Source organism: Petromyzon marinus, chromosome 45 (assembly GCF_048934315.1).
Source record: "Petromyzon marinus isolate PM22_M1 ecotype Great Lakes invasive population chromosome 45, UKy_Petmar_22M1.pri1.0, whole genome shotgun sequence".
NCBI classification, from domain to species: domain Eukaryota; kingdom Metazoa; phylum Chordata; class Hyperoartia; order Petromyzontiformes; family Petromyzontidae; genus Petromyzon; species Petromyzon marinus.
The window spans coordinates 11,419,554-11,433,503 of NC_133711.1; positions in this window are offsets into that span (position 1 = coordinate 11,419,554).

A 13,950-nucleotide genomic window follows, 5' to 3' on the forward strand; every position below is an offset into this window, starting at 1 on the left:
CAGATGTGTAGGCCTTGACTTCAACATAGCCATTTCTGTGACCAGTCACAAGCTAATCACTCAGTTATTTTAATGCTAAATTCGCCTAGTTATTTCAATGCTAAATTCTCCTGTTTGATTTGTACTAGGTGCCTCTGTGAATGTGTATGCTCTGACTTTAACATAGCTATTTCTGTGACCAGTTACAAGCTAATCACTCAGCTATTTCAATGCTAAATTCTATGCTAATTCCTTTGTCAAGGGGTGCCTCTGCAGATGTGTATGCTTTAACTTTAACATAGCCATTTATGTGACCAGTCACAAGCTAATCACTCAGCTATTTCAATGCTAAATTCTATGCTAATTCCTTTGCCAAGGCGCTTTGTTTCTTCTCACACAGCTTAAAGGTCGCGATCTGAGCGTGGCTTTTTCGCTCCAGCGCTGTCCTCCAGACAGTCTCGTCCCTTCACCTGATGAAGGCCGCTTGTGTTGTGGCCGAAACGTCGTGAGAATTGTATTGTGTTATTTTATTTTATCAATTTATTATTTTATTCTCATTCTACGTGACTTTACCGAAAGAACCAAAGAAGATGAATCCTTGCAGTCACGAAAGCTTTAAATCGAAATTTGTACCACCTTTTTTGGTTCTTTCGGTAAAGTCACGTAGAATGAGAATAAAATAATAAATTGATAAAATAAAATAACACAATAAAATTCTCACGACGTTTCGGCCACAACACAAGCAGCCTTCATCAGGTGAAGGGACGAGACTGTCTGGAGGACAGCGCTGGAGTGAAAAAGCCCCGCTCAGATCGCGACCTTTAAGCTGTGTGAGAAGAAACAAAGCGCCTTGACAAAGGAATTAGCATAGAATTTAGCATTGAAATAGCTGAGTGATTAGCTTGTGACTGGTCACAGAAATGGCTATGTTAAAGTTAAAACATACACATCCATAGAGGCACCCCTTAACAAAGGAATTAGCATAGAATTTAGCATTGAAATAGCTGAGTGATTAGCTTGTGACTGGTCACAGAAATAGCTATGTTAAAGTCAGAGCATACACATTCACAGAGGCACCTAATACAAATCAAACAGGAGAATTTAACATTGAAATAACTAGGAGAATTTAGCATTGAAATAATTCGGAACAGAGGAGGGGGAGAGAGACAGCTGCGAGGCGCTGTTATACTCCATGTTGTAAACCATACCATTAACCGTGGTGTGAGAGGTTTTAAGAGTCAATGCCAGCGAAAGAGCTGCGGTCTGAAGGTCATCGTAAAATACAATTAATTAAGAATGGAAATGGTTTAAAACATCTTTCCAATGGTTACTAAGCCAGAATCCATCTTCTCGGTTGAAATTGTCTCTGTGCTTGTATATGTGAATGGCCTCATGAACGAATCTCTCATGGTAGCCAGTTGGTTTGCAAAGAACCTCCGTCTTGGAGAAGTCAATGTCATGTGAGCCCACTGAATTATAACAGTGATCTGCCACGGCAGAGGAGTTCGTTCTACCGTGTTTCAAGTCTGCTTTATGTTCGCGGATGCGGTTCGAGATATGTCGTTTGGTTTCTCGAATGTAGCTACTACCACAGAGGCACTTTAGTTTGTAAATGCCCGGGTACTGTATGTCTGGAACAGCATCTTTTACAGATGGAACTAGATCACGGATTTTATGTACTGTGTTGAATCGGACCTGGATCTTGTATTTATTCAGGATTTTGGAGATCTTTTTAGTGACCCCTGCAATGTAGGGTAAGGTGATGGTTTTGAGTGGCTCCACAAGAGGATCCTTCTTCATGACTGGAGTGATGGCTTTGCGGATTGTGTAGTCGGAGTAACCATTAGCCCTGAGAGCCTGGTGTACGTGCTTGAGTTCACTGGTAATGTGTTCCTGGTCGGAAATGCATTGGGCTCTATGGTATAGAGTCTTGATGAGGGAGTTCTTCTGGGATGGATGGTGGTGGGAATCCGGTTTCAATTAAGCATCTGTATGGGTAGCTTTCCTGTAGACAGTGGCTCATTGAACCATCATGTCTCCTTTTAATTAAGACATCCAAAAAGGGTAGTTTGCCATCTTTTTCGACCTCCATGGTAAATCTGATGGCTGGGTGTATGGAATTGATGTGGTCGCGGAATTGGTCCAGAGCAGGCTGGCCATGTGGCCAGATGACAAAGGTGTCATCCACGTACCTCTTCCATAAGGTCGGGCGTAGAGTGGCAGTCTGGATGGCGTCAGTTTAAATTTTTCCATGAATACGTTGGCTACAACCGGAGATAGGGGGGAGCCCATTGGGGTGCCCTCAGTTTGTTTGTAGAAAGTTCCATTCCAGGTGAAGTATGTGTTGGTTAAGCAATGTCTCACCAGGGGGGGTACATTAGTGTGCAGTCCTTGATGAACCAGGTCTTCAATGATAGCGATGGTGTCAGGTACCAAGACTTTGGTGAACAAGGACACCACATCAAAACTGACAAGCAGGTCGTCTGGGGACAGGGAAATGCCTTTGATTGTCGATACCAGGTGAGTAGAATTTAGTACCGCAGAGGTGGTTTTTCCAGTGAAAGGTCGCAGTATATCAGCAAGAAAACGTGCCAGTTTATAGGTGGGGGAGTTGATAGTAGAGACAATGGGACGAAGGGGTGTATCTTCTTTGTGTATCTTTGGAAGGCCATATAATCTTGGTGGTCTGGCAGCAGAGGGTTTCAACGAGAACTGTTTGGTCTGATCAATTAATGCTATTGAATCAGAGATGATTTTGTTCGTTTTGGTAACCAGGCTGTTGGTGGGATCTCTTTTTATTTTTGTATAGCTGCCATCGTTGAGTAGTTCTTGAATTTTGTTGTTATATTCTGTTTTGTCCATGATGACAGTGGCATTGCCCTTGTCGGCTGAGAGGACGACAATATCATCTTTATTTTTTAATTGAGATAATTCAAAGCGTTCGTCTTTGCTGATGTTGCTGAGTGGCAACTTAGCATTTTTGAGGGTTGCAGCGATTTCAGATCTTGCTATGTCTGCAGAGATGTGACTCAAGCCCTTGAGTGCAACGTCGACATGGGCAATGATATCATTAACCGGTATGTGTCTCGGTGTGACAGCAAAGTTTAGACCTTCGGATTTCAGACCATCAGAAATGGAACTGTTACTGCGATTAATTACGACTTTGTTGACGTCTATCTTTTCGGTGTGTGGATCCGATTTTTTGTTGGAGAGGTGATTGAATTTGGAAATCAAATTGTCCCTACATTTGGTCGACATAGTGGCAGCCGAAGAGGTAGTCATATTGTCTGCATGTTCCCAATCCGATGTAGACATTGTTGCTGTCAATGTTAAGTGTGATTTGTAGAGTGTCTTGTCTAACTGATCGAGTTCGGTGCGTGTAAGTCTGATTTTTTCCAAGATAAGAGCGAAGCTAGTTCTAGCTAGAATTCGTTTTGCATTGAGAGAAGTTGTAGCTACATTGGAGAAACCAAACGACATATCTCGGACCGCATCCGCGAACATAAAGCAGACTTGATACACGGTAGAACGAACTCCTCTGCCGTGGCAGATCACTGTTATAATTCAGTGGGCTCACATGACATTGACTTCTCCAAGACGGAGGTTCTTTGCAAATCAACTGGCTACCATGAGAGATTCGTTCATGAGGCCATTCACATATACAAGCACAGAGACAATTTCAACCGAGAAGATGGATTCTGGCTTAGTAACCATTGGAAAGATGTTTTAAACCATTTCCGTTCTTAATTAATTGTATTTTACGATGACCTTCAGACCGCAGCTCTTTCGCTGGCATTGACTCTTAATACCTCTCACACCACGGTTAATGGTATGGTTTACAACATGGAGTATAACAGCGCCTCGCAGCTGTCTCTCTCCCCCTCCTCTGTTCCGAATTATTTCAATGCTAAATTCTCCTAGTTATTTCAATGCTAAATTCTCCTGTTTGATTTGTACTCGGTGCCTCTGTGAATGTGTATGCTCTGACTTTAACATAACTATTTCTGTGACCAGTCACAAGCTAATCACTCAGCTATTTAAATGCTAAATTCTATGCTAATTCCTTTGTCAAGGGGTGCCTCTGTGGATGTGTATGCTTTAACTTTAACATAGCCATTTCTGTGACCAGTCACAAGCAAATCACTCAGCTATTTCAATGCTAAATTCTATGCTAATTCGTTTGTCAAGGGGCTTTGTTTCTTCTCACACAGCTTAAAGGTCGCGATCTGAGCGTGGCTTTTTCGCTCCAGCGCTGTCCTCCAGACAGTCTCGTCCCTTCACCTGATGAAGGCCGCTTGTGTTGTGGCCGAAACGTCGTGAGAATTTTATTGTGTTATTTTATTACATCAATTTATTATTTTATTCTCATTCTACGTGACTTTACCGAAAGAACCAACGAAGATGAATCCTTGCAGTCACGAAAGCTTTGAATCGAAATTTAAGTTGTACCACGTCGAAGAAGAGCGAAACAGTCTTCGCTATTAGAGCGCCTATTAAGGTAAGAGTAAACGATACCACCACGTTGTTTTGGACACGACTGATCTCATCACATCTCCAAAACTCAGCAGGGCGACCACCATGCGTAGCAGGTGATAAGAGGCGGCAGGGCTGTGTGAGGAGCAAAGGATAAGTGCAGCAATATTCGTTGTCGAACTCATGCCGCCACATCTGTGCTTGACGCCTCCCTCGACTGGCACTGAACAACGTTGTGAAGTATGGTCAAATAACCGCCCCCCTCCCCCCCAACTACTGCCCCCTCCGGGCGTGGAGAGGCCCTCATCCAGCAATTCATTCACCACGGGGCTGTGTGTTTACATTGGCCCTTCAAAAGACAAAGGTAGCAGCGGCCAGCTGTACGTAAGAACTTTGAAACTTCGTTTGCACCGTACGTAGCCAACCGTGCTAATCAGAGGTGCGGGGGAAGGACAACTAAACACAAAAAGCAGTTCGAAAGAAATGCGTTTTTTATCTAGATTATTTAAAAGTTCATAGCTCCAGTGGCTTCCTAATATCGGAAGGAAGAACCTTCCAGACGACCGCAGAAGCGCATCTGAAAGCACACGATGCAGGTGACTGCCTTTGTTTGATGGCCGGAAAAGATGCAGATGGTTAAAGAAGACCGAAGCAAGGCTATCCTACGATTAAACTATGTTTTTATTTGATTTCACTAGGTAAGGCCCACTGAGCTTTATGATTATTTTTCAGAAACCACTTGGCCACAAATGATAGCTCAACGAAGTGGCTTATCACGTGTAAATGTATTGCAGCCAAATACTCTGAAGGCATGTTCTAAATGAGGAGGGAGAAACTGGAGGACCCAGAGAAAAATCCATGCGACCACGGGGAGAGAGACATGCAACTCCAAACATAGAGGCGTCAGTCGGGATCGAATTCACGACCTCCTGTATACCAGGCGAGATAGTTAACATTACGCCACCGTGGCACCCCCCCCCTCCCCCACTATGGCGAGGTGGCCGAGTGCCGTGGCGCTGCTGCGGTGTAACAGGAGGTCGCAGCGGACTGCGACACGCATCACCGGTTGCTCAACGAAACCACGCTCCGGATGCGAACCCACAAAGGGGAAGGCGGGTTGGGTCGGGGTGACTCGCTTTGGTCTCGTCGGGCCCGCGTCACCGTGGATCTCACAGATCCCCGTGCGGTGTGAAACATGAAATTCTCCTGCAGGGGGCACAAAAGGTACTTGCACGGAGGCAGTACAGCAAGTAGGGCTTTGCTATCTCTCCGTGTGGATTAAATGACAACGGTGTCACGGCATGACATGAAACTAAATGACGTTTGGGACTCGAACAGCTGGCAGTGCACTACCGTGTGGCGAGGGCACCGCTGGAGGATGATGCTGGAAAACGTTCGCGTGAGTCCCTTCAGTAGCGTCCTCATCCACGCTCGAGGCACAGCTAACTTTAAATTCACCCCGCAAAAAGAGTGATTGCCGCACACATCGATCAAACCAACATCTTTTTGTATTCGAACACGTGGAATGGGCATACGTCATACGAACGTGATTCAACACAATGTTTTTTGTGCAGTCGTTGGTGACCTCACGGGGTTGACCCCAAGCGCGCGTGGGGGTTTTCTCCGGGCCACACTGAGATTAACCAAACTTCCCGAGCGAGACCCCTCCTTGCAAACAAATCACGAGACTCGGAGAGTGAGCGAGTCTTTCCTTGGTTAAAAAAAAAGATACATTATTATGTCCTTTCCACGGGCCACAGTCCTCTAACGCCACCAGGGGCAATTGAAATGAATGTCTCTGTCGGTCAGCCACGTGGGAGCCTTACGATTGTGTATGGACCTAGGCCAGGGGTCGGCAACCTGCGGCTTCGGAGCCGCGTACGGATCTTTAAGTACTGCTTCGTGACTTAATTTATTAAGGATCACCGTCCCGTATTAACCACACGAACTGCGGCTCTTGAAATATTGAGGTTTTTTTAACCAAATACCCTAAAAAATGGCTCTTATGTTGGTTTCTGACCCCTGCTCCAGGCATTGAGGGGTGGTCCAGGCACGCAAAGTCAAGGTGCCTCCCTGCTCTATCATCATAATCCCCTCCCCTTCCATTATTTTAGTGGGATATCTGTAAATGCATCACACTGCACAGTACTTTATTATAACAATGCTGCCGAATTTCTACATTTGGGTTTTGGGCTAAACACAGAGGCCTACTCCTGTGAATTATGATATCTAAGGATCTTTAACGTCCACTGCACATCGTGTGCACACTCCCAGAAGGCTGTACGGCTGATGGGATGTGTAAAATATAGTTACTTTTTTACGTGGAGGAATATGTGGTAGTGGGGAAGGTACGGGAGGGAGGATGCATATCGTCACATCATACGGCAGTACACTTCACGAATTTTCAGAGGGGTGGGGGGCACTTTCGCCGATAAGACATCATCAGTGTAAGGGCCACCACAGTTTGACGGCACGATGACGATGGGGGGGGGGGAGTTGTTTTCACTCTGTGTGTATTGTCGGAGGCCGCACGTCAGTGACCGCCAGTGGCCCGCGGGTCTTGCAATAAAGAACACTGACATAGGGCATCGCTTTGGTAAATATCCCTGCAAAGAGCAAAAAGAAAACCACGCAAAACCCCACTGGGTGACTGTAGCGGGAATGCAACCGTGGGGTTATGATGGCAGGGAGCTCCGAGCGGGCTGGCGGGCAGGCGAGCAGCAACGGCGCGCAGCGTGGTGCTGGCCTGCGCATGCTGGCACCGGACGAGTTCGCTGTGACTGGCAGACCGGCCCCCGCCCCCTCCCGGGCCGCGTGCGTTGGCGCCGTGCCCCCGAGGCATTCCGCTCTTAATTGAGGTCGTTTGAGGGCTCGCGGAATCCGAGCCATTCATGCCAGGCTAAGCACCAACTGTGCTACTGCTGCAGCTGCAGCCTGCTGGGCACCACGCACGCAGTCGCCGGGCCCTGCTGGGCACCTCGAGCAGTCGCCGGGCCCTACTGGGCCCTTGTGACAATTCTGAGCACCAAGAGACCGCGCTGCCTTCCCTGCTCGGATTAAGTAGAGCGGAGAGGGGCGCTCGTCTCCGCCGACACCCCTGAGCCTGTGATGGAAATTGCACGTTCCTGTGGCAGGGATCGGTCTCTCAGATTCAGAATATTTATTTATACGGAAGGAATCTTTGTCACAGATACCCAGTAAGGGGTGGTCTGGGCACGCTAAGACAAACAAGTCTTTTTACTTTCTACAAAGAGATACTAAACTTATTTTAATGACCCCAGAATTCCAGAAGGACCGTGTGCTGAGTCGACTTCCAACCAGGATTTTTATTTGGGACTTCTTCATCGTGGGTCAGGGTGGTTCTTTTGTTCTTAAATTGTTTTTGTTCTCCCAGTTTCATCCTGATTGTGCTTTCGGTGGCTCATCGTATAGATGAAGAATCCGTTCTGAAATCTAGCATCGCAATGCAGCCCTTCATGTAAGAGACTGGCCCACGGAACCAGATGTCACAGAGCTGCGGCTGAGATCCTGAGATCCCGACAACGACCTCAGCAGGAGACGGAACTTTCGCACCTGCAGAGTACGAGAGAAGGAATGTTCGTCGTATGACAGCCGAACTGATATTTGACATTTTAAGAGCTATAATTTTGTAAAAAGAATTGTAAACCAAACTTAAAAGTGGTGCCGTTTTCTGCAGTCATTGGACCAGGCTAAGGCCATCATCTTACTAGAATCAAAGCCAGGATCTCAGTGGTGCCAGCTCAGCGCTCTGATCTCTTAACCACCCGGGCCACCGTTCAAGGCCGGTGATTTAAAGAGCGCCTCTCAATCGGATTAAACAAATCTCAGCTGACTGGTTCGTTAATGCGATGTCGGCAATTCCGCATCACTCCTGAGTTTCTCCGTCTATCAAGAATGCCTATGAGGTGTAGAGGTTAGCGCACTGGACTTGCAATCCGTAGATCACCGGTTTGATTTGATCTCCCGGTGCGACAGTTGAAATGATGAGGTACGTTTCTTAAATCCGCCTGCCTGTGTCCACCCGGCAGTGCAAATGGGGACACCAGACCAGAGTTAGACGATTGGCGGTTCGCAAGTGGTGGGGTAAAGTGTGGGTACTCCCAACACTTGCGAGACATCTTGGCCAGTGTGGAAGAGTAGGCCAAATCATCCTCGAGAGCAGTACTTCCTGACCTCTGCATCCGCCGACCAATGTCAATCCTCAACAAATTGCGGACCACCCCGCACCAACATTATTTTTAAGAGTTCCAACGGCTCAACATCAGTGGAATCTGCAAATTTCAGAAGACAACTTAAAAAAATAAAAAGTGGGCGCCATGGTGGCGAGATGTTAACTACCTTTCCTGTATACAGGAGGCGTGGGTTTGATTCCGACCCTGACGCCTGCATATTTTGAGTTTGGACGCTCTCCCTGTGGTCGTGTGGCTTTTTCTTCGGGTCCTCCGGTTTTTCCCTCCACATTTAGAATCAACGTCATGCGTTTAGAGTATTTGGCTGCTATACATTTCCACATGGTAAGCCATTTCGTTGAGCTATCATTTCTGGCAAGGTCACTTCTGAAAAAGAGCTCGGTGGGTTATCATTTGGAAATGTATAGCAGCCAAATACTCGAAACGCACGTTTCTAAATGTGGAGTGAAAAATTGGAGCACCCAGATAAAAATCCACGCGACCACGGGGAGAGAAACTCAAAAGAAAGAGGCATCAGGGTCGGGATCGAACCCACGACCTCCTGTATACCAGGTGAGGTAGTTAACATCTCGCCACTGTCGCATCCAAACTTCACGCGGCCTTGCGGACCGCCCGCCAGAGGCCCTCACGGGCCGCGGTCCGAGAGCCATGGGCAGAAACCCTCCCACCGGATGCAGCGGCAACAGCGAGACATTTAGGGGCGCCACCTTTACCCTGTGCCCATCTTGCCCCGCGTTTGCGGTGGCCGAGAACGAGCGAGCGCACGTGCGTGCATCGCCGCACGTTGCCGAATGACCGCGCGCGACCCGGGTGACGCGAAAGTCACTTGTTGCTGGGACGCGGTGTAGTGGACGGTTCTGCATCATTAAGATCCCTGTGGGGGGAGGGGGGGCGGTGGTGGGGGGGGGGGGGAAGTCCCAATGTCTAGCACCCTCCCCAGCGATGCGAACAGGTCCAGACCGTTCCACTGCCCCAATTCTACCCAACTCTCCATCATCTCCACCCCCACCACCTCCCCCACCGCTCCTGTGCACTCTCGTGCCCCCAAACTTCATACCACGTGCCACCCTCCCATCCCTCCCCACGTTTTAACCTCCCAAGGACCTAGAGCAGAAAGCCAACCCTTTACAGTCAGCAGCGCGGTCACGAGACGGAACTTATCTCAAATCCGATTTCAGTGTCAAATCAACAGTTTTTTGTCAACTTGTGCACATTCTTGCGCAGACTGCAATCAGCTGTCTTTTGCGTGGAGCATTTGGCACCGTGCGACGCTTTTGTACGACACTTCAAGTTTTGAATTTATAACCGAGTTGAGGGACCACTGAGACAATACATCCCTTTGGCATATTTACTTGAATCTTTTCATACTTTTGGGGTAAATTTAGGGGTGGGTGTGGGCAATGCCATACTGTTGTAGTGTTGTAAGGACGAGCAGACTTCTTTAGGAGGCACACTCTGTTTATTGTATTATTTCCTTATACAACGCTTAACACACACAGAGGGATATTCGGTCCCCTCACCCGATATCCTAGGGAGGTACAGCCTCCGGACCTGGCGGGACTCACACGCCTACCGCTATCCTAGTCCTCCGGCTAGGACCTAGCGGAGGCTATCTGACCCACCGCTGGTCCAGTGGGTCCTGACCGCTGGGTATGCCGAGCCTTAGGCCATAGAAGGGCTGGGAGGCTGGTCCAGGGTCCTAGCTAGACTTCAGCCCAGTTTTCTGTCTTCGTGCAGGGAGAGAACTCCCCGAGGTCCGTTGGGTCACCCGTCTTATACTCCTTCGTGGCCAGGTAGAACCAATCATACATTCCCACGTGGAACCGTCTGATTGGTTCGTACTAAACCCTGGCCACGATCCGTTTCACCTCGACTGACCCCAACCGTTGTACCCAGGGGTAATGCTGACTGCCCTGGTGGCAATGCAGGTCACGCAACAGCGTGTAGTTAACACCTCTACATCACCCCCTCCTTCGGAAGCTCCAGCTGTCCCGCCTGCAACAATGGGAAACTCCGAAATTACCAATGGTAGAGGAATTGTGAGTGTGCCTCACGAACAACAAGAACAAGAACAATAAAACCCCTATAAATACCCCCATTAACAACATAACGTATTTACAAGGCACTAGACATGCCAAAAAAACATAACAACCGGCGAGATTTCGCGCGCGTGTGTTTCGCGGGACCATCGTAGGGGATGGCAGGGTTTGTCGGCGGCACAAGGGAAGGAGGAGGATGAGCCAGAGCATCCGGTGGGCCTTTAGGCATCTCCACGGGGACACCTGCTGCTCCACGGTCCATTGAGGCCGAATGTGGCCTGCATGGAGCCGTCACTCCCGCGTCATCTGCAGGAGGAATGACACGCCTGCGCTGTGGGTTAGGCACCAACGGGGCAACATCTGGCTCATCGGACGCTTCGCACACTCAGCCCCCGTGTCATGTGTGTTGTGGAGGGACGCGTGGCGTGACGAAGGGTTTCAACTGAGAGGGGTGAACGCACCAGCGACGCCGTCCCCAGCGAATTTTAACACATTGGGGACGCAGGACTTTCACTACCTCAACCGGGCCTCGCCATGGTCTGAGGAGTTTGGCCGATGTGGACACCGGCACCTGGGGGCAGTGGAGCCATACCCTGTCTCCCGGTGCCCACCGATGCGTGTACGTCCGAGGGTCCTGCAGTCGCAAATTCGCCCGTTGGCGGGAAGCCGAATTTTCAATGGCGGCCTCCCGTGCCTCGGCCAACTTACGGAGGTTGAATCGCAAGTGGTCAACGAGCTTTGAATTTTGAGGTGGCTGTTTGATTTCCAGCTGAACGTCGGCGGGAGGAAAGGCATCCCTGCCGTACATTAGAAAGAACGGGGAAAATCCCGTCGCCGCGTGAGGTGCCATACGATATGCCGCGAGGACCCCCGGAACCTGCAAGTCCCAATCGAGGTGGGATTCATCGACCTGATGGCATAACATAGCGGTGAGAGTTCTATGAATGCGCTCCACCATGCCGTCGGTCTGGGGATGGTAGGGCGAAGTGCGCACTTTCTTAGTGCCCAACAGGCGGCACACATCATTCAGCAAGGCTCCCGAAAAATTTCTTCCCTGATCGGTCAGCAACCGTTCTGGTGTGCCCTTGTCCAGGACGTAGCCCTGAACAAAGGCGTCCACAACGGCCGCCGCCGACTGGTTGGGGAGGGCCCAGGCCATAGGCCACCGTGTAAAATACTCTACCCCAACCAGAAGGTACTGATTACCCCGTGGCGTAGTAGGAAAAGGGCCCAAAATATCGAGAGCCACCAACTCATTTATACGAGAGACCGAAATGGGTTGCAGGGGTGGACATGCCGGTTTAGTCGGCGGTTTCTGTTGCGCACAATGGGTGCATCCCAGCAAAATGTCAGTGACGTCGCGCAGCATGCCCGGCCAGAAAAATTGCAACCGCAACAACCCAATGGTCTTATGAACACCCAGGTGCAATAAACGCTCATGCGCCGCCCATACGGCTTTGCATCGCAAGGCGGACGGCACGACGATTTTATGTTGACACGAGTCAGCATCCCAATGCATCAACAAGCCGTGCTTCATGGCGAATTAATTAAATTTGCCCTGTCTTGGAGCCGCATTATTCGCGTGGCGACGCAACCTCAGTAACGACATGTCATCGCTCTGGTGCCGACCCCATTCGGCCAAAGTTAGCCCCAGCAAATCGTCACTGGCCATTGGATCTGCATGATCCAACATCGGCGTTGAGGCGGCGGGAAGTGCGGCTGACACCGTTGTGAGCGGCGCGACCTGCGCAGGCAGTGGCGGCTTACAACGGCCCGAGCCCAAAAAACACGCACATTTTTAAGCCGGCGGGAGGCTGGTCCAGGGTCCTAGCTAGGCTTCAGCCCAGTCTTCTGTCTTCGTGCAGGGAGAGAACTCCCCAAGGTCCGTTGGGTCACCCGTCTTATGCTCCTTCGTGGCCAGGTAGAACCAATCATACATTCCCACGTGGAACCGTCTGATTGGTTCGTACCAAACCCTGGCCATGATCCGTTTCACCTCGACTGACCCCAACCGTTGTACCCAGGGGTAATGCTGCACTGCCCTGGTGGCAATGCAGGTTACGCAACAGCGCGTAGTTAACACCTCTACACTGTTATAGAAATCTCCTTCCTGTGAATTATTTTTTTTCTCTCTCGCAACGTAGCTGGGATTGGCAGGGTTGGCTGCGTACGGTATAAAAGAAGTTAAATAAACGTGCATAGCATCTGTTGCCGAGGCTGTGGGAAAGTCTTGGTCGCTGTTAAAAGTATCCTGCAGCCACTAGAGGCGCTACCATTCACAGCAATGAGGTAAAAAAAATGCAATCGCGATTCTGGATTTGCGCCACGTCATCAAATCACCGAGGGGTGTCTTGTGCCAACCCTCTACACGAACATAATCCACGGGAGCATCCAGCCACTTCTGACTCCTAATAGATTCACCTTCCATTGTGGAAGGTGGCGCGAGGGTGATGATTGATTTATCGGCGCTGTTAAGTTAAGAGCGATGAAAGCCCTTGCACGCTCGTTATCTCGCTGAGCAAGGGCGCTCCCGGTGCCCGTAATTACACAAGGAAGGGCGATTATTCCCCACCGTTTAACACGGGCAGTTTAAACAAAAAATGTCATTTGGGCCACGACACTGGCCCACAATTGCCTCCTCATGCAAACGACCTCGCCAAAGTAATTGTAATTCAAAGTCACGGAGGAAGCATCCCTGCTCAAACTGACGTTGGCTGGCAAGTCATCTCAATTTGTGGCCCTGAGCTCAGTGTTTGGAAACTCCACATTGCTGCGGCAGTCTCTCAGTGTCACAGCAAATACTTTCCGCAAAGCGGTACTGGTTTTGTTAAAAAAGAGCTTTATAGCTCATCGGATTCCTCCAGTATAAATATTCTGATTCAGAACGAGTCAAACCCCGACAATGGCGTCAAGAATAGTAAACGGAGCGGGAGCGTCTGGCAGAGAGGGAGGAGATGGAGCGATAAAATCAGCTCCTGCGCAGGCGCTGAGTGGACTATTACATCGCAGGATCGTGATAAATTATTGCAGCTTGGAGAGGCCTTCATCCAGCAGTGGATTCATCGTGATTGATTATGAAAATGAAACCTTGAGTGGGATACAGTAGTTTCAAATATAGTTCCTTCATTTCAATAATTAAACACTTACTCTTACAAAGCCTAACCCAGGAAGGCGCCTTGGTTATTCTTTGTAAGCTTCACTTAAGATTTCCATCTTAAGTGGACTACTGCGGAACTGCGCGAGAGTTG